Source organism: Octopus bimaculoides, chromosome 5 (assembly GCF_046866305.1).
Source record: "Octopus bimaculoides isolate indiv1 chromosome 5, ASM4686630v1, whole genome shotgun sequence".
Lineage (NCBI taxonomy): Eukaryota > Metazoa > Mollusca > Cephalopoda > Octopoda > Octopodidae > Octopus > Octopus bimaculoides.
In genome coordinates, this window is record NC_142932.1 from 54,496,953 (window position 1) to 54,523,557 (window position 26,605).

The following is a 26,605-nucleotide window of genomic DNA, read 5'->3' on the forward strand; positions in this document are numbered from 1 at the left end:
TAACCATCGAAATTCAAAACCTGTCTTCTAAATGAAGTGTTTTCTTCATTTTCGTTTTTCGTTTAACATCTTTGAAAGTCGGTCTCTAAATACCAGATTGGGAATGAATCGACATTGATTCGATCTTGCGATAATTGACGACAAACAGTTGCTGCTTTTTGGGTTGATAACTTGGAAGATATTACTAACTTGGTTGCAGTTCCAGTTTTGCTATATTTACTCCTTGTTTTGTGGATTCTTCATCTGATATTTCGGACTCTTGACATTCACTTTCAGTCTCTACTTCAGATACTGATGATGACACTGGAGTTGCTCTGGTTGAAGTTGGCATTAAGGACACATTTCTTCTGTTGGACGGAGGGATAGTTTTGTAACTGGCTAACTTTCCAGTTCCATACCCAGCCTGTCTCTTACTATCCATCTGAAGATAATATAACCTTCTATCCTCACGACACAGCCTTTCACTGTTTTCATTTATGAACTTCAAAAGCTCAAAGACAATATAATGTATGGGTATATTTATTTCTTTATATATCATTGTTATTTTCTTCATTTTGTACTTCTTTGTAAAAAATATTTTCATTCTCCTTCTTCTTGATAATTTGCTTTCGCAATGAAAACCGGTTAGAAATCTTTATGAAAATACGCTTCCAGTTTAGAAATCTTTATTAAAATATGCTTCCAGTTTAGCATTGTGCCTTTTTTTTTCATTTTCCTATTATTTCTCCACGTGCGGTTAACACAAACCCACAAACCCACTATTTACTGACTTATATATATAAGAGAGAGAGAGAGAGAGAAAGATAGACAGATAGATAGATAGATAGATAGATAGATAGATAGATGTACATACATTGGTATTATTCGTTTGGGATAATACCAATGATATCTTCGAAACATGTGTCGGAAGTAACAGAATAACACCTGCGTTTAACTCCGTTTGTAAATATATATATATATATATATATATAGATATATATATATATATATATATATATATATATATATATATATATATATATATATATATAGAGAGAGAGAGAGAGAGAGAGAGAGAGAGAGAGAGAGAGGGAGACTTCACAAAAAAACAACACATGACGACAGGTGCTGTTGAAAACAAATAGATGTATCAGTATAACGCTCGGGAATTGAGAAAGTCTTTAATGTCTTGGGCCTACGCTCTTCTACAGAAAGGAACACGGAAAGAAACAAGTAGAGAAACAAGGAGAGAAAAATGTGTGTAGTGTTCAGTGTATATAATAAACAGAATATTTTGATGTGCTATTATTACTTTCATGCGCTGAGAGCATGCCAGACCGCATTCTCAGCACATGGAACTAATAGCAGTCCATCATAACATATTTTGTATTTATTAAATGATATTCATCTCTCAACTGATAGAGTACTTTTTTTACTGATCTTAGCATCATGGAACAGTACGCTATACACATACACACACACATACACTCACACACACACACACATACACACACACATACACATACACACACACACACACACACACACACACACACACACACACACACACACACACATATATATACCACATTTATATGCGTATGAGCGCGTGTATTTGGATGTATCTATATATACTCCCACCTGCCATCGTTTACACTTTGCTCCCAAGATCTTTCTTCCTTATAAAAAGTGAGGATTAGTATTCGACTCTCATTGTGGACATTCCACTTACTGAATTCAATGTTCCCAATGACCACTCATTGATCACCGTCAAAGATTGCATCCTCAAATTATTCCCCGAGCTCCACCATCCTTTAACATTGTGCACAATCCCAACTTTTCCAATACTACGGCCTACTATTTGTGCATCCGTTCTTGTTCAATATAACTTGGAGCCCTTTGTAGATGCTGACATATAATCTTGCAATGAACAGAATATTCAATGTCATCTTCCTTTTACTTCGTCAACGTGATCTACAGTACAGGGCATTTCCGCCGTAAAAGCTTCAATTGCGACCTTCTCTCAAAGCAACCAATGGCAAATAACGGTATTGAATGACGGTACCGCTCCATATGATAGTAGTGTGTCATTGGAACTTTTAACAAGCAGATATAGGGCATTTTATTTTGGTGCTCAGGTTTTCGGCTTTCCCAAACCCATCTGTTTATCGGAATAGGATGTTACCGAGCCTCTACCATTAAGACTAACTCTCCTACTCTCACAGGTGTCACTTCCAATACAAAGTTTCCAGTAGAATTCCCTTGTTCTCCAGTTTTCTTTTATATCCTTAGGATAAAATCATAGAGGATTTCTGGGATAGCAGTTTCTGGAGGCGTTGATAGAATTCTTTCATTTCACTGTCTTTGCTTTTACATGCAATAATGTAAGTGTGAGTGATCTTTAGCGTTATATTTTCTAAAGAACGATGAAATTAAATTGTTAGAGCCTTCGACGCTCACATTATATTTACGGTGAAACCCTCTTTACGCTTGTTCCTGCAAACATTCCTCCATTCCTCTCGCATTGTAGTCTTCCATTCGAAGTATTTTACAAAGTCGTATCGCGCTTCATTTGTTCTTTTTTTTTCAATTAAATGCTATATGACCTGCAAGTACACGTCAGAAGTAAAAGCCTATTCCCCGACTACTTGGTGGCCTAAGAATATCTGAGACAACAACTAGCATCTGACCATCTGTTTCGACCATGTAGGGATGCCCAATGACTCGCATACGATTGAGTACAGTCTCTTTACATTGTCTTAGTACTTCAATTACGGAAATATGGTGACTAGTTGGCAGGGTCGTATTATCCCTTCACTCTAGCTATCTTCCAAACTCTACCGAATCAAATATATCCCCGTTTTTACGAGACATGCTTTGGAAGGGTCGGTACGTTGGTTGAACTTGTCTCGCCATCGTACATACTGGGCAGCAACTCTCAAAGTTGCACTAATACGAAATCAGATTTGGCAGTATATTCCCCTCCCACTCATATATATATATGTATATATATGTGTGTTTGTTTGTGTGTGTGTGTGTGTGTGTGTGTGTATGTGTGTGTGTGGTGTGTGTGTGTGTGTGTGGGTGTGCCTTTGTGTGTGTGTGTGTGTGTGTGTGTGCCTTTGTGTCTGTGTTTTTCCCGCAACCATCGTTAGACAACCGGTGTTGGTGAGTAACATACCGGTCTAACAAAAGAGACCGATAAAATAAGTATTAGGCTTAAAAGTAATCTATCCTGAGATCGATTTGTTCGACTGAAATACTTGATAGCGGTGCTCCAGCATGACTGCAGTCAAATAAGTGAAGCAAGTAAAAGAATGAAATAAAAAATAAATACGTATATACACATGCACACAATCATATATAGATATATCCTTACAGGCATATATTTCCTTTTATGTATGTACGCATGTTACATTTGTATATTCACACACATATACATATCTTTCTCTGTGAAAGAATGCACCTTTAACGTAAGAGAATATTAATAAATACATTTCCGAAATTCCTTATACATCCAATCATAACTCTTAACACTGTGTTATGTTTGTCTCAGAAGCGCTCGATCATGTTTACTTACTTCTTCCGTGTCTATATTCGCAACCACAAAGACGTGTATTTGCACATTTGAAATTAAAATCCACTAAACACACACAGATACAGTTAACGATACGGACATAGAAACAGATATATATGACCACAGTCTACACACTCACACACATGTATATATGTATGTATACAAATATATGTATATGTATATATATATATATATGTATATATATATATATATATATATATATATATATATATATATATATATATATGTATGTATGTATGTATATATATATATATATATATGTATACATATATATATATATATATATATATATAGACATATGCATTAGTGCATGTGTAAATATGTGTACGCGTAAGCCTTTGTGAGTATATACGTTATATAATGTATATGCACTCTTGTATATGTGTACTCATATGTATATATGTTATATATATATATATATATATATATATATATATATATATATATATATATATCGATAATACAATGATTTTCACATAATAATATAATCGTTTACTTTCTCGCTCTCACTCTGCATACATACACACTCACACACTCATTATACACACCTAAATGAATATGAACTGTCGGTTTCCTTATGCCTACAAGTATTTACTCTCTATTCATGTCTCACTAATCTATTCTTTCTAACTTCAATATATTTTATCCAAGTGTGTTCCAATCAACTGTGCAATATTCTGAAGGTCTCTCACTATTTGCATCTTCTATAATCAACAGTTGATTAAACCTGAGCAAAAATTAATATCCGTTTCGTCTATAACAAGAAAACGTGCCTTACACTCCAGCTTCAATTGTAATGTTTATTTTCTGTAAATGAAGCGTTATTTTGCATTTGTCACGTTTACTGCTTAACACATACTACAGTGTCAACAAAACCGACAAATAACAAATCGGTTTTATATATGCTTTCCGAGTGTATATTAAGTAAGCAATTTTGCCCTCGATTTAATCCTGTAATTTTACTTTTACGTTTGTGATTATTTAAATTTAATTTACAATGTAAATTAGCAATTTTAGAAAGAAACATAATAAACATTTTGTCTTTGATTCGGTGTTTGTTCTCCTACAAGTCTGAATTCTGAAATATTTGCATTCAAATAGGGTATTGTCATTTTTGCAAGTCGTAAATAATTGGTTTCGTGTCCGAAATTTTTATAGAACATCTTTGCTTTTGGCTGTAATATAATTGGACTGTTGTAATATTATCCGATCTAGTTGAATCATGTAGATTAACTAAAGTTGTTGAAATGTAAATTGACAGTGAGCATATATCCTCCTCATCACATGGTCTTAAGCACTCATAATAAGTCGCTTAATTTATTTAAAACGTTAGCTTCATTTTACGATACAAAAATACTTTATTTTGCATAGGGATGAGTAAAACCTCGTGATAATGTTGTTTTTATAGGCAATAGGAAGAATTAGGTCATATTTTTGACTTGCCAATAAATTAACGCAGTCAGTTTTGTATCTACACTTTACAAAACAGCATAGCAAATTATATAGTCATAATCAATAGTATTTTATAGAAAATTTATAAATCAAACAGCATTTTACAATCATTTAATGTCTGCATCTACCTTCAATTCTGTATGCATAATTTCGAATTATTAGTACCGGGTAATATTTAATGCGATAATGATGTAACTGGTATATAATACTGACTTGAAACTGAAACACAAAACTACATGCATATATCGCAATTCCTTCAAGCATCTCCGCTACTCAAAATGCAACTGACGTATTCTGTCATTTGCTGAAAATGTCTCCAAGAAGTTTGCGAACTTTTCACCAGATGTGAAGTAGGGTGGTACCCTGAGCAAATATGATATCTACATCTTACTCGCTTTGCATGCACATTCACTTGTCATAAATGAATAAAGCAGTCAATAAACATGCCCCTTTACGCAATTATACCTATGGACATGTAGAAAGTACACGTGTCACTTGAAATGAGCAAGATTTCTTCGAGAAACACTGTCATTTGATAAGCCTAATGAAGACTGGGATTTGTTTTCTTTCGATAGCAACAGCTCCTATACAAAGCTCATTCGGAACACTACCGCTGCCACTCAAACAGGAATCTTGTACCGACTTCTGGAAACTAGCTATCAAATGTAATCGTTAATCGAGAGTTTCTAGACTTAGTTCGCCAGCATAATCCATCCTTCATCTGTTTATTTTTTTACCCTTATTAAAGTAGCACCTTCTCCACGGAACTGATTTCCGTACCTTTATTCTTATTCTCGCGACTCACTCGGATCACATCCCCACCTTAGCAATAGTATATCTCACCAAACTTCCGTTTGATTATTCTTGATAGCCTTTCCACTCCAGAAAATTCCATGTTCTACAGTTTCTTCACCGTCGGCTTCTTTTCTTTGCTATCAGCCATAAGCTTTCAAATATTCATGATGCCAGAGCGATCACGTCAAACCTATCAGTCCAGGAATACCTGCAAAAGTCGTGGTATAATTCTTTCGTCCAGATCAGAGCCCAAGAAGATCAATGTGTATAGAATAAATTGTAATACTATTACGACATAAGTATTTTTGCTTTTGTTAGCAAAAGTCTACCCATTTTAGAACAAGTATGTATTCAACTGAATCCACCCGCTGTCTCGTATTTCACTTTATTTACAAATATATGTGCGTCTTAAGGGTATTTAATAATTTGAAGGGCAGAGATGCTTTGAGATGTTTATGTGCCAGATAAAACGCATTAGATCGATTAATTTTCTATTTTAACTTGTGAGTTTCAATTCTCATTACAGCAATGTCCAATACATACGTTTAACAAATTAAAGGAGAGTCAATAAATTATAGCTAGGTTTCTCTAAATTCTGTCTAATAATTATTCCAAAATTCTTCACATTGGCCTAACTGATATATAATCATTTCTATTATAGGCAGAAAACCTGCCATTTGGCGGGAGGTTGATAGTTTATTACATTGGCCCCAGGGTTCAAATGCTACCTATTACGTCGACTCCGAAAGAATGAAAGCGAATGTCGATACACGAGTTGCTGCTAAGTACTTTGTCCGGCATGCTAGTGATTTTGCCAGCTCACCGCGTTTTACTGATATCTAATAGTGCTTGATATTATGTGCTCTTTCTCTAATACCACGTTTTTCAAAATAGTCGGGAACCTATAAGCTTCAATTATACGTTCTGGAATAATCGTGAAGTAATGTATACTGCACGAACTCTGCTTTATATTTCCATATTTAAATAATGCCTAAATATATAAGCGGTTTGGTTCATTACATGCAGTCATTTATAATATTTGTTTTTCTTTATGAAGTGATTTAACGAAATCTTAGCAGTTAAATTATAAATGATAGCACCTATATTCAATATTTTTACGGAGATAATCATTTAAATAATCATACAGAGAAAAGGTGATTCGTTATTTTTTTTTTTTCATGAATTCATTTCTAGACTGAGCTTAGTTCAAAATACAATGGCTTAGAAAATTCAAAATTTACTTGACGAGAAATAGGTGCGTCTCACTCACACGTGTACATAATTTCTGCGCATTTTATTTTCTCTCGAGAAGGTAATGAATAATTCCCTTCATTTAAACCATGTATTTTTCTTGGAGCTACGCTACGTATTCTAAATTATAGTAAGATGTACTATGTAATAAGCAGGAAATATCAAACAGCTGCTGACATTAAATTTATGAGGAAAGGTTGAAAATATTTAATAATTTACATTTGTAGCTGCACACGTTGATTGTAAGGATAAGAAGACGCCAAACAAATTATTTGTATTCTGCATTTTACTGATAATAGTGAAACCTAGCATTGTTTATGGAATACTGTAATATTTTCATCTGCATTCTATATATATATTTCTATAAACAGCTCCGTAACCTGTAGGTTAATTGCGCATGATTTCTAAAATCCAAATTTGCAATACAGAAAATTTAATTTAGAAATCAGTAATTTTTCTTATTCGTTCTATGGCTGAACATCAATCAGGATTAAATTTAGTTATCATAGGTGTCTACCTTTGTATGACTCAAAGCCATGATATACCAATACGCTATCAATAAAATAAAAGCAATTTTCTTCTAGTTAATAAATCGTTTGTTATACATATGTAATTTATAGAAGATGAATAAATCGAGACGCGAAAATCTCTGAAGAGTTTCTTTACTCTGAATCAGACGTTGGCACATAATAAGAAACGAAATTACTGTACGTTCTTTAAATTAATCACAGAAACACAGGCATATACTTCCACCCGTACAAACATATACAGACTCACACATATCCATATTCATATAAACATAAATATTTTATCTACAACCATTTGCGTGTAAAGGTGTTCAGGTATACAATAACTATTTTACAAATATATATATATATATATATATATATATATATACGCACGCACATGCACATCCATACACACACATGCATACTCATATATATATATATATATATATGATTCAACTACGGTAGTAGTTGAATAATATTCTTAAGGACGCACCTTTCAGAGAGAGATTGTCGCTAATTCACTTCCTAGCCAAATTCAAAACCGTTATCATTTTTGAAGAGGACTGGTCGCTAGCTACATTTTCGCATAAGAAAATTTAAATTTGATCCAGTAGAAACAGTTTACATCAAAATTTGTAGCAACGTTATAGCAGAGTAAGTAATGCCACCAATCGAAATAACTTTTTCATTTGAGGGCAAATATATTTATGTTAGCTTCAATGATAGAAGAAAGCATGAAGAATTTTATAGTTTTAGACCCATGCAACAAAAATTTGTATAAAAAATGTTGTGAGGTAAAATATCATGAAAACTTATACAGTAAAAAAGTGTATTTAAGTATATAATTAACTTTTTAATTTTAAAAGCAAGCTATATTTTAATCAAGCTAAAATCATAGAACTCAATTCGAGAAACTTCATGGTTTCAATCTCAAGCAATGAATTTTTAAAAGAAAAACGTTATGAGTATTTGTCTCTCAAATTTAAGGGTGAAAATATGGTTCTATACATTTTTATGATTATAGTTCTATAAGGAACTTTTAATATATATACAGGGGTTGTACAAAATAATGAAAACACCTAACGTCATAGCATCATAATTTTGGAATATCTATTAAACCGTCAAAAGCTTGTTTATTTTTATGTCTTTGATGTGTGTGTGTGTGTGTGTGTGTGTGTGTGTGTGTGTGTGTGTGTGTATGTGTGTGTGTGTATTTGTGTGTGTGTGACAGGTCCCTATTTATTGATTAATGATGTGTGTTTCGATATTTAGTTGTGTTTTATATTTGTTGATGAATTAGTTATTGCTATTTATTTTCTCTTGATGGGTGAAAGAGTGCGAGCATTTCTAGAGAGGGAAGAAATTAAAACTGGGTAAGACCATTCCCGCACAGTTTGCAATGTGATTACTTAAGGGAATCTTCCTTATGTTCTCATCTCGGATCTTTTGGCCGTGTATCATCAATCCTCCATGCAAAGAAACGGCCGTCAGGCCTATGTAGTTTTTTTGGCATCCACCGCATGTTATCGCGTAAATTAAGTTTTCGGAGTTGCAAGTGAAGTTTACTATTACTTTAAAGGTTTGTCCATCTTTAAATTTGAATTTAGGTATTTCCATTAGGTATGAGCAGGTTCCACAATTTGTTTTCTACATTTTGTCGTAGTTGGGTTAGGGATTTGTTTTTGTGTTTTTGTTCTAGTGAGAATTTGTTTGAGTGTTTTGAGCTGCCTTTTGCTTTTGATAATTTGGTATGTTTCCAGAATTTTTCATTTTTTTCTTCAAGTAGAACGGGGAGGTTTTTGTGGATGAGGTGCTTCTGGGGTTGAAAGTTAACACATATTGTGAAATATTTTTCTGTTTTGATTTTCGTTTTCCTTACTTCCTGGACATCAATATGTTTCCCTTTCCATTCCATCGGTGATTAAGCCTAATGGGAATGCTACTTGTATGTGTATGTTTTGAAGTTCTTCCGGTCTTCTTTCATGCATAGATGGGTCGGATATTACTGTGCAAGTTTACTTTGCACAATATTCAAGAATATTCAGTTCGATGTGTTTTGTGTGGCATAATGTGAATAGAAGCTCCCGTTTGGAGTTTATAGATTATGTCCATGTCTATTTTCCCATCCTTGTTGGTGATTAACATATCCAGGAGGGCAAGTTCATTAGTGTTAAACTCCATTGTGAATTGAATATTGATGTTGAGGTTCAGCAGCATATTTTTGAATCTGTGAGTGTATTCAGCTTTTCCTCACATGAGATATATCTAAGCACCCACGAGTAAGCAATAAGTAAAAATCTGTCGTACACACACACAGACAACCTCACACATACACACACACTAACTCACAAATGCACAGACATACACACCACGACAACAGACACAGACTTTGAATGACCATCCTTAAAAGAAGCACTTAACCTCTGATCATATTTTCTCAATCGAAAAGAAAAGGAAAAATGTTTTGACAATATATTCCAAATACACACTGACACACATCTAGCCGTAGTTAGAATAGAGGCTACCTTTTCAATTCAAAAGACTTCTTTCTAATAGAATTCCAGAAACGTGAACTCTTGAACATCACCGCCAAACCTACATACACAAAACACATATAAGAAATGAATCTAAAGTAAAATTTCACTATGCACTAAAACATGGGTACAAAATGTTAACCACCAATTCTTTTCTCTTTGAATTCCCAAAACTTCTTTTATAATGTTTGATAAGATGGACACCTCGAAACCGGGTATATATTAAATCCCTTGCTGTAACAAAAATATTAAACATACTGTCAAATATTTTTTTGTGCCTTTTCCATCTTTATTTACAATTTTAGCTATAATATATATATATATATATATATATATATATATATATATATATATATATATATATATATATATATATATATATATATATATATATATATATATATATATATATATATATATATATATATATATATAAATATATATATATATATATAATTATTACAAATTAAAAGGGTAAAGGATTATCAATTTATTAATTTCTTAATAAATCAACAATTAATAACTTTTACCAAGCCCTTCGGTATGTAAGCACCATTATCGGTGGAGAACTTATTTAAAAGTTCATATATATTTATAAACATAATTTAGGGATCAGCAAATATTTGCTTCACCATATACCGAAGTTCAGAAATAGATTCTTCGGAATGGTTAGTTTTCATTGTTTTTTCTTCTTGTTTTGCCTTTGTGAGGTACAAGTAATGCTACCTGTTGGAGTCTCAGCTTTTTTAGCTGCTATTTCTGAACTTCGGTATATGGTGAAGCAAATATTTGCTGATCCCTAAATTATGTTTATATATATATATATATATATATATATATATATATATATATATATATATATATATATATATAAATAGGTATATATATATATATATGTGTGTGTGTGTGTGTGTGTGTGTGTGTGTGTGTATGTATGTATGTATACTGGCACATACATGGATATGTGTATGTACTTATACGTACATATGTGTGTGCATATATATAATTTATTGTAATGTCAATGGTTCACTAATCGTAACAGCAGTGTGTGTCGATCAGATAAAATTTAATGCTCTTATACACACACACACACGCACACACACACACACACACGTACACACACACACACACACATATATATATATATATATATATATATATATATATATATATATATATATATATATATATATATATATGTATGCATGTATGGAAATACATATGTATATATGTGTGCATATATACGAGGCAGTACCTCCCTCAAAGTAACCGGAAACGTTCTCTGTTGGACAAGACCGGTGTTGTTTAGGCTTCTGCTACTAGAAATCACTTGATGTAAATCGCAGGCATCAGTCTGCTGACCTGCATCATCAAAAGACATAGTACTGCTATGTCATGCACTTTTGTTTTGCAGTGATTCTACCCTGTTCGTCCACTTTTACAATGGTTGATAGGAAAGAACAGCATACTTCTGTGATATTGTTTTCTGCTGGAGGAAACAATGCCCAAAACAGATGTCATGTTTCAAATAGCTTACAAGAAGGCAGCCAAGAACAAAACCCATGTAGCGTTCACGCTTTAGGAATTGTCACTCGTCGCTTGAAAACCACCCTCGTTCCATGCGGGCTCCAAACCACCCACACCCGGCACGAATGAAAACACTATGAAAATACATGATGTGATCTTGGAGGACCGTCATAGAACAATTGACGAGGCGAACTTGTTGATATGACTGGTGTGCCTGGAGTTCTTACCAACGAATTTTGAACAAGGAATTGCGAATGAAAAAGAGTTGCAGCAAAAATAGTGTCTCGTTTCTTCAAGGAAAATCAAAAGCAATCTCGACTGAATGTGTTACCCCGCTTACCCACCATAACAAGCGGGGTAACGCTTGTGAGGTTGGGTTACGTTTGTGACCCACGGAATGAAAAAAAGGTCTGAAAAGAATATATTCAGCAGGTATGGAAGAGGTGAAGAAAAAAACGACGGAAATGTTAAAAGGCAACTCTTGTCTGGTTTTCAGGACTGCTTCTAACACTGGAAAACGCGCCTGGACCTATGCGATGCTTCAAATGGAGAATACTTGGAAGGCGATAAAAGTATAAACATGTAAAATTAAGTGAATAAAATATATTGCGAACTTCCGGTTTCTGTTGAGTATCATCTCGTATACGTACATATACTCAAATGCATGCATATACACAGACATACATATACATTCATCTGTCTTCACGACTCTATTTTCCTGTCCCTCACGGGTCATGGAAGCAGAGTCCTTAGGTATTTCTTCCTTAGGGTCTCATCAGAAGCGGCTGTCATTAGATTTTCCGGTTAGACGTCCAAGCATAATCGACTGAGACTATGAATATTATCCAGCCAACACCTTCTTTGTCTACCTCTTGATCTCATTCATGCCGGTTAATCTTGCCTGCAGAATCTGTGATGTGTTATTCAAATCACATGTCCGTAGTTTCAGATCCATGACCACTCAATGCGGAGAAATAACCATTCGACCTGAAGAGACTCCGTAATCTCCAAGCTACACCTTCTGTTGAAACTCGTTACTCCAAATATGGGACTCTTAGCTAATCGACTTTTTTTCTTTAAATAAACATGGTATGATAACCTTCCGCTCAGTAAAACGCAGATTTATAAAATAGATTTATGCAAAATAGTGATAGCGTACATATCTCACGTAGAATAAGAGCTAGAGGGCAACTTCACAGACTCGTTTTAACAGTGCCAGTTTTCGACTGCCAATCGTACAAAACTTTGACCAAAGAATCTAAGAATCTACATGTATCAACTTGTTTCGTGTGACAGTCTGTATAATGAAGTGCTCATAGATAATTGTTAACAACACATCGTAAATTATGTATATATTATTCAGAAATGCACACAATTTCACGTTATGTTAGAATATCTGACAGTTACCAATTATTAATAATTTATGTATGAGACGTGACATGGAGCAAGGCATACGGATATGATATTATTCTGCATTACTGATAAATCATCTTATTATATAACAAGCAAATATATACTTTCATATATGTGTAACATATATGTCACCCGAAGATGCCCAAATTAATAGGTTCTCCGAAATACAAGACGTTTCTAACTTTAGAATGAAAATAAATCTAATAGAATTCTTCAAGTGAGAGATTTTTTAAATGAAGATGTATTGTTGAGAAAATAAAATGTAAAAGAGTTAATGCTATAGATGAAACTTCACCATATGATCCATGTTTATATACGCAGTGCATTTTCTTTCAATTTCTTTTTCATACAGATACTTTCCTTTTCTCTTGTCACCTTTCGGATTGTTTTACCTTCAACATTAATAAGTAAAAACCAAGATTATAGGGTTTTATTTTAACTTTCATTTTCCTTTCTATGTAATGCAAGGATCTATATTTCTACAATTGTTCTCTCTGACAAATAACCTTACATTAATCTTTACAGCAGCCATAATATTTTTTCGTCACATATTGCCGTCTTGAATTTCATAAATCCTCAGAGCGTCTCACTTTCATAGTTACATAGACTCACTTCTAGATCTATTTCCAATATCTCTGGATATTTCAGCCTAATAATACACTGTCAATGTTACAAACTGTTTGAGAGAAGAGAAATATGAACGAGTTAGCTATTGGAATAATTCAAACGTCTTGAAATTATAAGCTTTTCTTTTTATAGTGTAAAAATTCAATAATTTAAATGTCAGCCGGCAGTTACAAAACTAGGACTGTTGCATTTGATTACGGATATCTTATGATATATTAAGAAAGAAATCTAACTTGTTTTTTTGTTATTATTAGTGAGTGAGCAATAGTGAAACGTTTATGAAGCAGTTATGCAATGATACAAGAAATTTAGTGCGTTTACAATGAAAAAGACATGTCTGAGACACATGACCAAATTATGCTAATATCACTTATAGACATATTTGGCGTGAATAAAACACATAAATAAGAAAATTGCAATCTATATTTTCTGCTGGTGTGTAGCCCCAGGCAAGTATTCGGTGCAATGGTTTCTGTTCGAAGGCACGTGAGGTACGTCGAGTACATCTTTTCTGAAATACCACACTATATGGACTAATATAGACTTCTTTCCTTTTATATAAAAAAAAAACAGTGTCAGCATTACTGCTTTTATCATCAGATAATCCAACTGGCCCACTTATAGAAGCCTTCTCTCGTAGTAAATATAACTAAGAGTGAAAGAGTACTAGATCATGTGTACAAATGAAAACACAGTATGAAAGGATCACGCTACATATTAACGCATATACGCTAATACACGCACCTCTTCGCAGACACATACACACATACATATATATGTAAGTACAACCATACACTGAGACATACAACACACACAAATATACACACATACATAAGCATGTGTGTGTGTACGTGTTTGTGTGCAGAATCGGAGGCACCCCTTTGTGATACAGTATGTCTCATTTGAATCGTTGTGAAAGAAATGGATAAGCGTTGAAATCTGAATCGCGGATGCTATGAAAAAAGAGAATCGTATTGAAAACAGCGAGAAGAATGGAAATAATTTAAGGACTGATACTTCATTGTCAACGTAAGTGTAGAATCGAAAGAGCTGCCTTTTAATTATATCAATGCTGTTTTTCTAACAGTCCTTCAGAAATTCATAAGAAATATCTTATTGAGTCTATCACTTTTACATGCGAATATTAATAAAGCTACGAAAATTACTATAATGTGACACTCGGGAGATGTCCGATGCGTATGTATTTTATAGAATATATAGTGAGTGATTTATGCAAATATATTATGCAGTGTGCTTCGAATAATACATCAGAAGAGTAAGTTGTCATTAGTGCAATATGATATGTAAGTTCCAAAACCAATATCTAAAATCTATCTTGAATCACCCAAGGAACATTTCGGTTTCTCATAAAGTGACAACATGTCGCTTAAAGGAAATGTTCGTTAATTATTTAAATATGCTACAAGTAATTTTATATTAAACGCAGGGTTTCTCAATTTTTTAAGCTAGTCTTCCTTATAACTGTAGTAATAACGCAAAATACAATAACTTTAATAAGAATAAAATTCTGTTACATGGGAACGGTCTTACTATTGTTTTAGTATTTAATGTGCGGTTAGCACTAGTAAAAATTATATATATGCTTATCCATTCGTTCGGAGTCGGTTAAAAAGCATAGAACTTCAACAGAAGGTAGTGTTGACACGTGAACATAGGATATAAGAGCAAACTTATAGAACAATCATGACTCCAAACATGTGCTAGTTAGTGAACTATGTTTCTGCAACAAACATAACCACTAACTTCCCTTCGTTTTACCATTAAATTCGTGGAGTGCGCGTGTATGTATGTGATTGTGTGTATACGTGCATATATGACTTTATCAGTTTGAGACGACTATATGTCTGCGTACCTGCATACGTATGTATATATATATATATATATATATATATATATATATATATATATATATATAATAAAATAATTTATATTTCATTTCATTTGTGTTACTTGCATATAGTTTTGTTTCAGAATCGTTCTGTTTTAGTAAATTTAATGATGCATTTTTGCAGTAGCATTTTATATTTAATTGAAGTGGTTTTGAAAATATGAAGTCTTTCAGATCGCTTACGTCTACGATCTAAATCTTCATGATAGGGGAAAATGTACATTTCACGCTTATGGCTTTGATATACGTAAACATTAATGGATTATCTTTCATGACCGTTAACTTAGAAAACACGTGCGAGTGTATCTGATGCTTACGTATTTTTGCTCGTCAGTTCTGAATGATATTGTCATACCGTTAAATTCATGGTGACTGCATAGTGTTCCCTTTCCTTTCCAAAATATACTTCAGAAGTTATTTTTGATCTAGGGTCCAACGTTGCGTGCTGAGACGGCCGCACACTATGCATGATGTGGAAACTCTATAGGTCAAATTAAAAAAATACAAGTAAGAACATGTCAACAATTTTTAGTATTTTTGTTTGCGACATCCTCTACGCTGCTTAACTATTATCGGGGTCTAAAGTTAACAAGATGATGAAATCGCATACTTATATATATATATTTGATCGAATTCTATACATTAGCAAGGTAAAAATTCTTAGCGGTATTTCGTCTGCCGTTACGCGCTGAGTTCAAATTCTGCCGAAGTCGACTTTGCTTTTCATCATTTCGGGGTCGATAAATTAAGTACCAGTTATGCACTGGGGTCAATGTAATCGACTTAATCCCTTTGTCTGTCCTATTTTGTCCCCTCTATTTTTAGCCCCTTGTGGACAATAGAGAATTAAGAAACGTTAGGAAGCCGGGCGAAATGCTTAACGATATTTCGTCTGTCTTTACGTTCTGATTTGAAGTTTCGCCGAGGTCGACTTTGCTTTTTATCCTTTCGGGGTCGATAAATTAAGTACAGGTTGCGTACCGGGGTCGATCTAATCAACTGGCCCCCTCCACAAAAATGTCGGGCTTTGTGCCTAGAGAAGAAAACAATATTATACCTTAGTGTGCCAACAATGTTTCTATATAACATATCACTAGGTTTCTTAGCCAATTTGTGTTACAGTCATTGGAAGCCATACTCTGTTTGATATATGTTAATAATAGTAGGTTCATATTTATTTTCGATATAAAGTTTACTGCTCAGTTGTTGACAAACATTCCAAGGGGAGACGAAACGAAATGAACACTCATTTCTTGTCGAAGATGGTATTGTCAATAAGGCATTCTTAAAATCAATTCATCACAAAGTGTTGATTACTAACTTTATAGATATGTTATATAGTACACTTTGACAATGTGGCACTAATTATTAGATAGTCTAAATACAGATGAGATGATTGTAGCGAGATGCCGTCTAATTTTTCTATAACGCGAGACATTTGTGTCTCGTACATACGCGCAGATGCAGGCATATACTTACAAACACAAATGAACCGTCTGCCAGCTATATGCTCCTACACCATTCAAACTGTCTATAGTTGGCTGGTGTCTCATAATTGTAAATAGAAAACGGATAAAAAGCATTTTCTTTTAACCCAGTACAATATTTTCATCAAACACTAATTGATACACAAGTTCTCTGTAAAGTCTAACGTTTTTATGTCAACATGGAGACAAATAACCAAATGTGAAATGTTTAGGGAAACATATTCAGTCACATTTATATTTATATCTCGCTTCAGAAATTATAAATAACATGACATTATTACATGAGAAACCCTTTGCTTACTACCATGAGAAGTAACTTCAATTCAAAAACAACTTTTGCAATTAACACAGATAATGAAAATAAATTTCATAGAAGAAAATTAGGGAGATATTTAAATAGATGCCTCATATTTGGTGTAGATTCTCATCATATCGCCTGAATAAAAGCATTAGAAACGGAGCAAGACGAATAGTGCGTTTGCGTGTATGATAATTTAACGACTGAAACATTTGCTATGTTATTTGCTTGCATTTTTATTTTCTTATAAGATTATTTGATATATATTATCTATCGAATAATAGCTGGAACATGTTGGAACAACATTTTCTACTTAGGTGAGTAATTCGTTCACTTCCGAAAATAGCAGCTATCAGAGCTTGTTGCCAATTTCGTCGTCGTCATCAGCAAGAATTAGGTTTTGTAGAAAAAAAATATTCTGGCTGTCAGAAATATCATTAATATTCTCATAATCACATATATTTCCGCTTGCTCATCGTTCGATTTGTTCCTGAATATTTCTCAAATGGCTGTGTGAGAAGTGAACCAAAATATAGCACCATGTACAAATCAAATAGAAAATCCTATGCATTTACATAGATACATGTATATATGCCTATGCATATACACACACATATATGTATATATTTAGATTTATATGCATATATATAAACCTACACACTCACACATAAATATTCACATAAATATATATATATGTATGTATAAACATATATATATATTCACATAAATATACATATGTGTAAAGATGCACATATACATACATGTGATATCTTGCACTTGTATGTGCTCTAAATAAGTACAACCCAAGTAACGCTTGGTCATTCAGTTATTTATGCTAATTTACAGGGAAATAATTTGCAGATGTATGTTTATGTATTGAGTTACATTTATGCTGTTTGTTCCATTTAAACCTACTAGAAGAAAGACCGCCTTCCACGCGGTTTTCTACTAACCACGCGATAATAATTTGACATTTGATTCCCAAATCTAATAATTTTAATGATATTTTATTTTAATTATTTCTTTGTATAATAGTGCTCACTTGCTTATTAAATATTGCTTTCATTATTTTATCACAGTCATAAGGCGGTCAGATGGCAGAATCGTTAACACGCTGGAGTATTTCACCCGTCGCTATGTTCTGAGTTCAAATTCCGCCGAGGTCGACTTTGCCCTTCAGTCTTTCGGAGTCGATAAAATAAGTACCTGTGGTTGATGTAATCGACTTATCCCCACCTCTCCCAAGCTGCCCTCGCGGCAAGAATTTTAAATAATTATTTTTTCACAGTCATAATCATTCTTTTTAAACAAATATCATGGTAGTCCAAATACGGGGCGAGAGAGATTGAAATAGAGATGAAATTAAAAACTCGTATAAATACAAGGGCATCACTATAGATGTGTACTCCCCCGACTTTGTTGCCTCATAACATCTAGAAAAAGGGATACATTTCAACGAAAGTTTCAACAAATACTGCTTAGACGTTGAGGCTTTAGAGTATATTGGTATTTATGGGAAATAATTTTTCCTAGAGAGTGGGGAGAGGAGTTTCGGTAAAGCGGAATTTCGGACCAGGAAGACCAAATAAGTTGGGACTACTCAGTTTTGACGAGGATTTTCCCCATTCTTTTTAAACTTCAACCTTCCAAATGATGTGGTTGGGGAGGATACCTCTGTGTGAAAATTTTTTTTTTTTGCGATCCCCTTTCTCTCCTTAACCCACTCCGGGCCTATTTTGGCCAATTTCTTTTGCAATTCAAACCTATGGGAGGAACCTTTTCGTTTAAAAACAATATTGTTAATATTTTCAGAGTGAAAAGTTAGTGATTCAAAGATTTGGCTGTTGTTTCTAGCGCACCCCAAGACAACCCTTCTTGTTTCTTTATCACCCACGCATGTATTCGTGTTTTTCAATATTTTTCTCCCTATACATTTATATGTTATAAAAAAAATTGAAAACTTATGAATTTTTGCAACCCCACTTCCTGCCCATGATTGTTCATGTTTATAAATTAAAATATTGGAGAACCTGAAAAGGTCATTACCGGCATTTATTCACAGTCATATAAAAAAAGAGTTACGTAAACGATAATTCATTTTAATAGTATTCACAGTGATTTAAAAAAGAATTACGGAAACGATAATTAATTTTAATAGCATATTTTTCTGTCAGAAAATGTTTCTTTCTTATGCACGCACACATATTCGCTCGCTTGAATAAGATGGGATAAAAATTTAGATTAAAATTCTATATTGTTGCTTATATTCTATTAATGTTACTTCGACATCATAATTCCGTAAAATGTGCCTAATGGGAGAAAAATACAGAAAAAGCATCAATACATGTGAGAGTGAAAACGGAGGGTGATTTGAGTTGTGCTAGAAACAACAACCAACCTTCCGTTGAATTGTTCCCTTTTTCCTCTGAAAATATTTACAATTTTGTGTTTCTTATTTGCCGATAAGGCTCTTCACATGATTTTCAAGTTTTGAAATGGACTAAAACCGGTCTACATAGTTATTATTGTACGGTTAATAACGTTCCAAACAGCCATAATAACAAAATTACATTTAAATTTTTTACAAAAATTATACCGATATTAAAAAAAATATTCATTCAATAAATAATGTTTTTATATTACGTACATAGAATAAACTGTGGGTTTTAGAAATAGCGAATTAAAACTCGAAATGAAAACATTGAAATAAAGAGTAAAAGTGTTTGCAAATGAAAACGGAAGACTCTGCAATGAATGCTACGATTATTCAAATTCGTGAACAATTGGAGTTCAAAATTTCAATGAAGTTCGGAAATCGCAATTATAGGAAATTTCTTGGAACATGAAATTCCAGACAATCAAGGTTTTAATAATTGTTTTCTTTTATTATTTTTAGTAACTGTTACATACCTAAATAATAAGAAACTGTCTCCATTATAATATAGATATCAGTTATTTTCGTTCTGCCTCCGTCTGAACACATATCTGCACGCACTACCATGACTACATACAAAAATACACACACACACACACGCAGGCACACGCACACACACACACGCACACACACACAAACACATACACACACATATATATATATATATGTATATATATATATATATATATATATATATATATATATATATATATATATATATATATATATATATATATATACACCGGAATATGTATATATGTATGTGAGTGTGTGTGTGTAAGTATTTATACATTTAGATCGCTAGATTTGTTTTTGAGGAAGTGGGTCATACTACCATTCGCCTTAATAGAATTTATATTGGTTTTACAAAGGTTGGCTACCACACTATTTTCGACTATATCTATTAGCACGAATCCAAATCGATATATTTATTTAACTTCTACTTTTTAGTTGTGAGAATTTCATTTCTTATTATAATTTTTATTTCTTTAGATGTAGGCGTAGGAGTGGCTGTGTGGTAAGTAGCTTCCTTAGGAACCACATAGTACCGGGTTAAGTCCCACTGCGTGATACCTTGGGCAAGTGACTTCTAATATAGCCTCGGGGCGACCAGAACCTTGTGAGTGGACTTCGTAGACGGAAACTGAAAGAAGCCCGTCGGATATATGTATATGTATATATATGTATGTATGCGTGTGTGTGCGTTTGGGTGTCTGTGTTTGTCCCCCCAATATCGCTTGACAACCGATGCTGGTGTGTTACATCTACGTAACTTAGCAAAAGAGACCGATAGAATAAGTACTAAGCTTAGAACGAATAAGTCCAAAGAATAACATATTCACTAGAATTATTATATGTTTACGAGAGCTTGACAAGCACCTCCAAATAGCAGGCAGCATTCGTCCTATTTTTTGGACTGCCATGTTGGCTTGGCGATAACTATTAAGATATATATATGTATATATATATATATATATATATATATATATATATATATATATATATATATATATATATATATATATATATATATATATATATGTGTGTGTGTGTGTGTGTGTGTGTGTGTGTATGTACATACACGTATACTTATATATATATACATAAAACATAACTAGTTAATTGATATTATATACTCTCTAAACTATGCAATGAGAGACTTTGTACATTCAACGCATGTAAGTATAAGATAATACGATTAGAATCTAAATTTTGCTCAAAATCTGCATTGCACTTATACAACGCGTCTTGATTCATTTGTTCATAAATGCATTACGTAATATAAATGATATAGGGGACTATTTCGTCAAGCATTCTCAATAGGTGACGGATATTATTTATCTGTAGTAATATTTCTGACTTACTCTGAAAATAAATCCATAATAGTAGCGATAAAATGCATGTTTAAATTATATCTTTATCGAGACAGATTGCTTATCCTTTTTCATGCAAGGAGAGTAAAATTCATGTATCAAGTTGATCATTCAAATATAAATAATTGAACGGTTAATTTTCTACTATCTTAAATGGTGGATTAGTATCTCCTCTATGAAATTGTAAGAATGTTTGCCTTAAAATAGACATGATATTATTCTACAATTTTAGTAAAATATTAAGTTTAGATAGAATATTATTCAGAAAGTTCTTGTTGAGGACGCATAAATCAGCTTTGCTAAAGTAGGATTATGCATGCATTTCCATTTACTGTGTTTTTGTGGTAAGTATGCGTATCCAGGTAAAATATAACGCCTAATAAATTTCTAATACCATGACAGTCAGACAAGTTCAAAATTTTACCTTTATTTTTGTTAACTAGATTCATCTATTTCATAAAGCTTTTTAACTTGACAGTGTGATTGAAAGTTTTATTTGTATTCTTTGCCTTTTCTTTTTCTCGCTATAGATGTACCGCGGAAGCTCTTGGCTATCTTTCTAATATTTAATTATAACTATACGTTTCCAAAAAACATAAGTGCCATTTAGGCATGGAGCATTATAAAAATCATATTTTTCACGTGTATCTCTTCATTTATTTCAGGTGAGAGAACAGCACATAATTAGAGGAAACACAGCAACAATTTAGTGGCAAGATTGTTTATATGCGTGGTAAGCCATATATTTTGATTTCATTAAATTGTGCCACCAAGAAAATGGAATAAAATATCAACGCAGAATCGTCTTCCATAACTGAATTTTCGCATTCCTAATTGTAATAATCAGTATTATAAGTGTCAACACATCCTACGTGACTATATAGATTAAGTCACGTATTATCTCAGTGAAAAATACTAACATACGTATTATGTACATATAACATAATTGCGAATATTTTAGAATAAATGGATGTTTCTTAATTACGTTTCGGCGAAAGATATTCCAAATTTTATACAGTATACTGTATAGTATTTCTTAAAAGGAAAACAACGTATAGAACTGTATATTACTATATCAGATTGTGCAAGGTCTTAGCGTGTGTATCTGTCGGCGTTCACACACATACATTTCGCGTGTATATATTTACACATATACGAATAAAATTGCAACTATATTTTTGCGTATGATGCGATTGTGTGTGTGTGTGTATGTGTGTGTGTGTGTGTGTGTGTGTATGTGTGTGTGTGTTTGAGTTTGCATGTGAGCACAACCATAATTGTGGTTTTTATGGAGACATTCTACGATTATGTGCCTGTATCGGTAGATAAAGTATTTGTGTTCACGTTTTGTAAAATTACATATTATGTAGAGATGCAAGTGATACAATTAATTATTAGCATATGCACGATAGAGAAAAAGTGATAATACTATGTTTGCTTTGATAAAAATAGCAAAATAAATGCATTGTTATTTGTAATTCTCGTGATTTAAAGAGGAATGTAGAAGAAAATGGAATAGAGAAAATGCAGAGTTGGATGACTTCAGTTAATGGTATAATGAAAGGTTTACATGACATATAAATGCATTCACTTGTACTGTCGTGATAGGAAAATATCTTTAAAGACATCAAGGCGCGCCATATAATGTAATTTCATCATGTGTGTGTGTGTGTGTTTGTATGTATGATATGCGTGTATGTATGTGTATGTATGCATACATATACATGTATGTATATGTATTTATACTTTATATACATGTATATAAATGCATGTCATAAGTTTCTCTTACGATAAATCCTCATGAGCATATGTGTATATATGCGTGCGTATATATTATATATGAATATATGAATATATATATCCATATATATACATACATACGTACATACATACATGTATGTATTTATATATGTGTGTGTATGGATATATATATTTATGTATGTGTGTATAAATTTGAGTATTTTTAAGACTAAGTGTGTATTTAGCGCGAGAAACAAAATAGCATATATAAGAAGAACAGCATGTGGATGTCAATACTTGGGTATAAAATAGTAAATGACCTGTCAAAACGTTCTAACTACCACTTGCTTTTGTACAGTTATTCTAAAGCATAGAAGAATTTGTTTTTTGTTTCAAGCGAATATGATGTCAACTTTACGATAATGGCATAAAATATAAGCAACAAACAAATGTGACAAGGATATAATTTTATATACCGAATGTGTGTATATCGCTCAATAGAAATCGAGTTTATATGTCACCATTGAGCAATTCCAACACAATGACTAACTACTACTTTCGCCAACAGAATCACCATATAACAATATTTAATTCTGCAAGAATGAGTGGGCAAATTCTACATTTAACTCCTCGAAAAGTCGCACGCGGCCAGGTACACACACACACACACGTACATGCATACAGACATGTACACACACACATACGTATACGCACACACACGCACACACACGCGCACACACACTCACATACACATACATATACATATGCATACGTATGAAAGAAAATATGGTTGATTATTTCGCAATATTTGAAAGGAGTTTCCTTTTATAACTGTAAATATTTTGAATTACTGTGATAGGATACATCACTGTGAACACATATATCTTACATATGGTTGTATGTATCCTCACTCGGCACATTGCATATTGTAAATTTGTGGCTGATATAGTTCTCATGGTTTTATCATTTGCTATGAAATATTGTTTTTCTTTGAGACACATATTTTCATTAAATATACATTTTATTCCCATTCCTAAATATTTTTTATATCTTATTTGGTTCAGCCAAATCAATGCGTTACAAGAAGACACGAAGATCCTCACATTTCCTCATTCGAATAATTTTTCGTCTGATGTAAGCTCAGCCTTTCTTATAAATCTTAGAAAATTTTGGTGGTTGTCTTACACCGTTAATATATTGTAAATCATTAATGGATTTTTTCTCGAGTTTCATTGTTGGGAACTTATGAACTAGGAGGTGTTATGTTACTGAATCCAAGATTTTGTGGGTTCTGGAATTGCATATGAAGAGAAATGAAATATGTCTGCTTATGTCTTCCTCCGCCTTTGGGAGAGTTTCAATAAGACATTATTTTTTCTGCACTGCATGCTACTTTATGCGGTAGCTCTAGTCGTCTCACATGCGTAGTTGAACCTATAACTATTTCATATACATGGCTCATAATATTGAATGTGATATTTGGTTTAGTAACGTAAGAAAAGCAAGCTCCAACATTTAAGTATGATGTATATCCATTAATTTGTAGTTGAGGACATGTTGAGCAATACACCTCTTTTTAATCATCAACTTGTAAAGAAATTGCTGTTCTTGTTTATTGACTTATATTTAAATTGGTTTATACGATATTACTAGTAATTATTTGATATATTCAGAAGCACTGATTAATTTTCGAAACCTCATGAGATGTTCTTTATTTCTTTTCGAGAATATAAAACATTCATGAAAGAATCTCTCGAATTTCTTCTAAATACATCTTGAAACTCTGTAAGATGATCCCAGATCGCTTGTAAGTATCCCTGAAGGAATCCATCCGACACTAGTTTTTACCCAAAGACTTTCACATCTATCGTTTGTCGAAAAATGTATGAATTCTCTTGTGAATCAGTTACTGATATTTATCGGTAAGATGTTTCACTGCCTCCGATGCCAAATTAATGCAGGATATTTTTGTAAATGATAGTCACATTAAAGTTAATCAGAAACTTCTCTATATTTCATGGCTTTCGAATGTGATTTTTGATGTTTATGGTATCATTAATAAAATTAGGAAGCGATTTGCCTAAGGCTACAATACCGCTTCATGACACCAATTGTTTTATACAATAGATGAACTCTACATGCGGAACTCCTCTTTGACTTTGCCCCATTCTGTCACGTTGATTCCAATTGAGAATTATGTTAAACTAAATAAATGGCAGTGTGATAAATAAAACTTACTAGTCTAAGGAGATAGCCGAAACTGGTTTTTGTTATTATATCTTGAATTTCAGTATCAATGACAGAATATTTTCAATGTAAATGATATTTTAATCAGCGCCCGAAAAATTACTATTATTCCAACAGATTTGTAAGTTACGTGGAATGTTGATGAAATATGTTTCTTCCATATCTTGAATGATCTAGACGTTTTCTCATGTAACTCCAGCCCTATCATTGTCCGAACACCACGTTTCTGCACCCTTTAGTCTGGGTACCTCTCGCTTTCAAAGAGATCATTTAATCATACATCATAATATATAGAGGCAGTTGATTTATATTATAAGACATTCTCCACCCCCACCCCATCAATCTTATTCATCTTCAGCTGACGTTGTGTATTCCATGACCTTTCCTTTCATTTCCCTGGATTTGCCCTCTCACCATCTTAAGGTATGTGGTGTTTCTGAAACATTGTTTGATTTTGGTTTAGTGGTCAGGTGTTAGAAGTCATTTCCCCATAGAAGGATAATTTGAAAGTGATCAGAATTGATATATAGAAATAAATTTGTAACGCCTTTGATTTCTTTCATAGGCAAATAAAACACCTTCAAAGATTAATATTATACTTAGTCGTCATTACACGATATTAATAGTTGTTATTTTACTGACTTCGGAATATTCAATCATAAATTCTATTAAAATTACATTCAATTCCGGTCTAAAATTACAAGTTGCACCAGTAATGAAATACCAGCACAATGCTAGAATCTGAAAGTTAAATGATCGTTTATGCCGATATAGGAAACCAGATAATTAATCTCTGCATTTTGTATCTATAATCTGGAAGCTCATGTAAAGGCTATAGTGAGTAGACAAACAGGCTCGGTATCTATAAAGAAGTATCAAAAATAATTTATCAAGAGATTTAAAACAAAAACTTCAGAGTACATTTCTTTCC

General features: G+C 32.9%; 1 protein-coding gene across 1 annotated transcript in view; it reads left to right on the forward strand.

Annotated features, from left to right (window-relative positions):
* The window catches only part of LOC106869260 (sex peptide receptor), a 756,891-nt gene that overhangs the window by 355,602 nt on the left and 374,684 nt on the right, over nucleotides 1-26,605 (forward strand). Inside the window, exon 4 of the mRNA XM_052967780.2 lies at nucleotides 22,353-22,420. The gene's annotated coding sequence lies outside the window, so the exon portion shown is untranslated. The remainder of the gene's footprint in view (nucleotides 1-22,352; nucleotides 22,421-26,605) is intronic.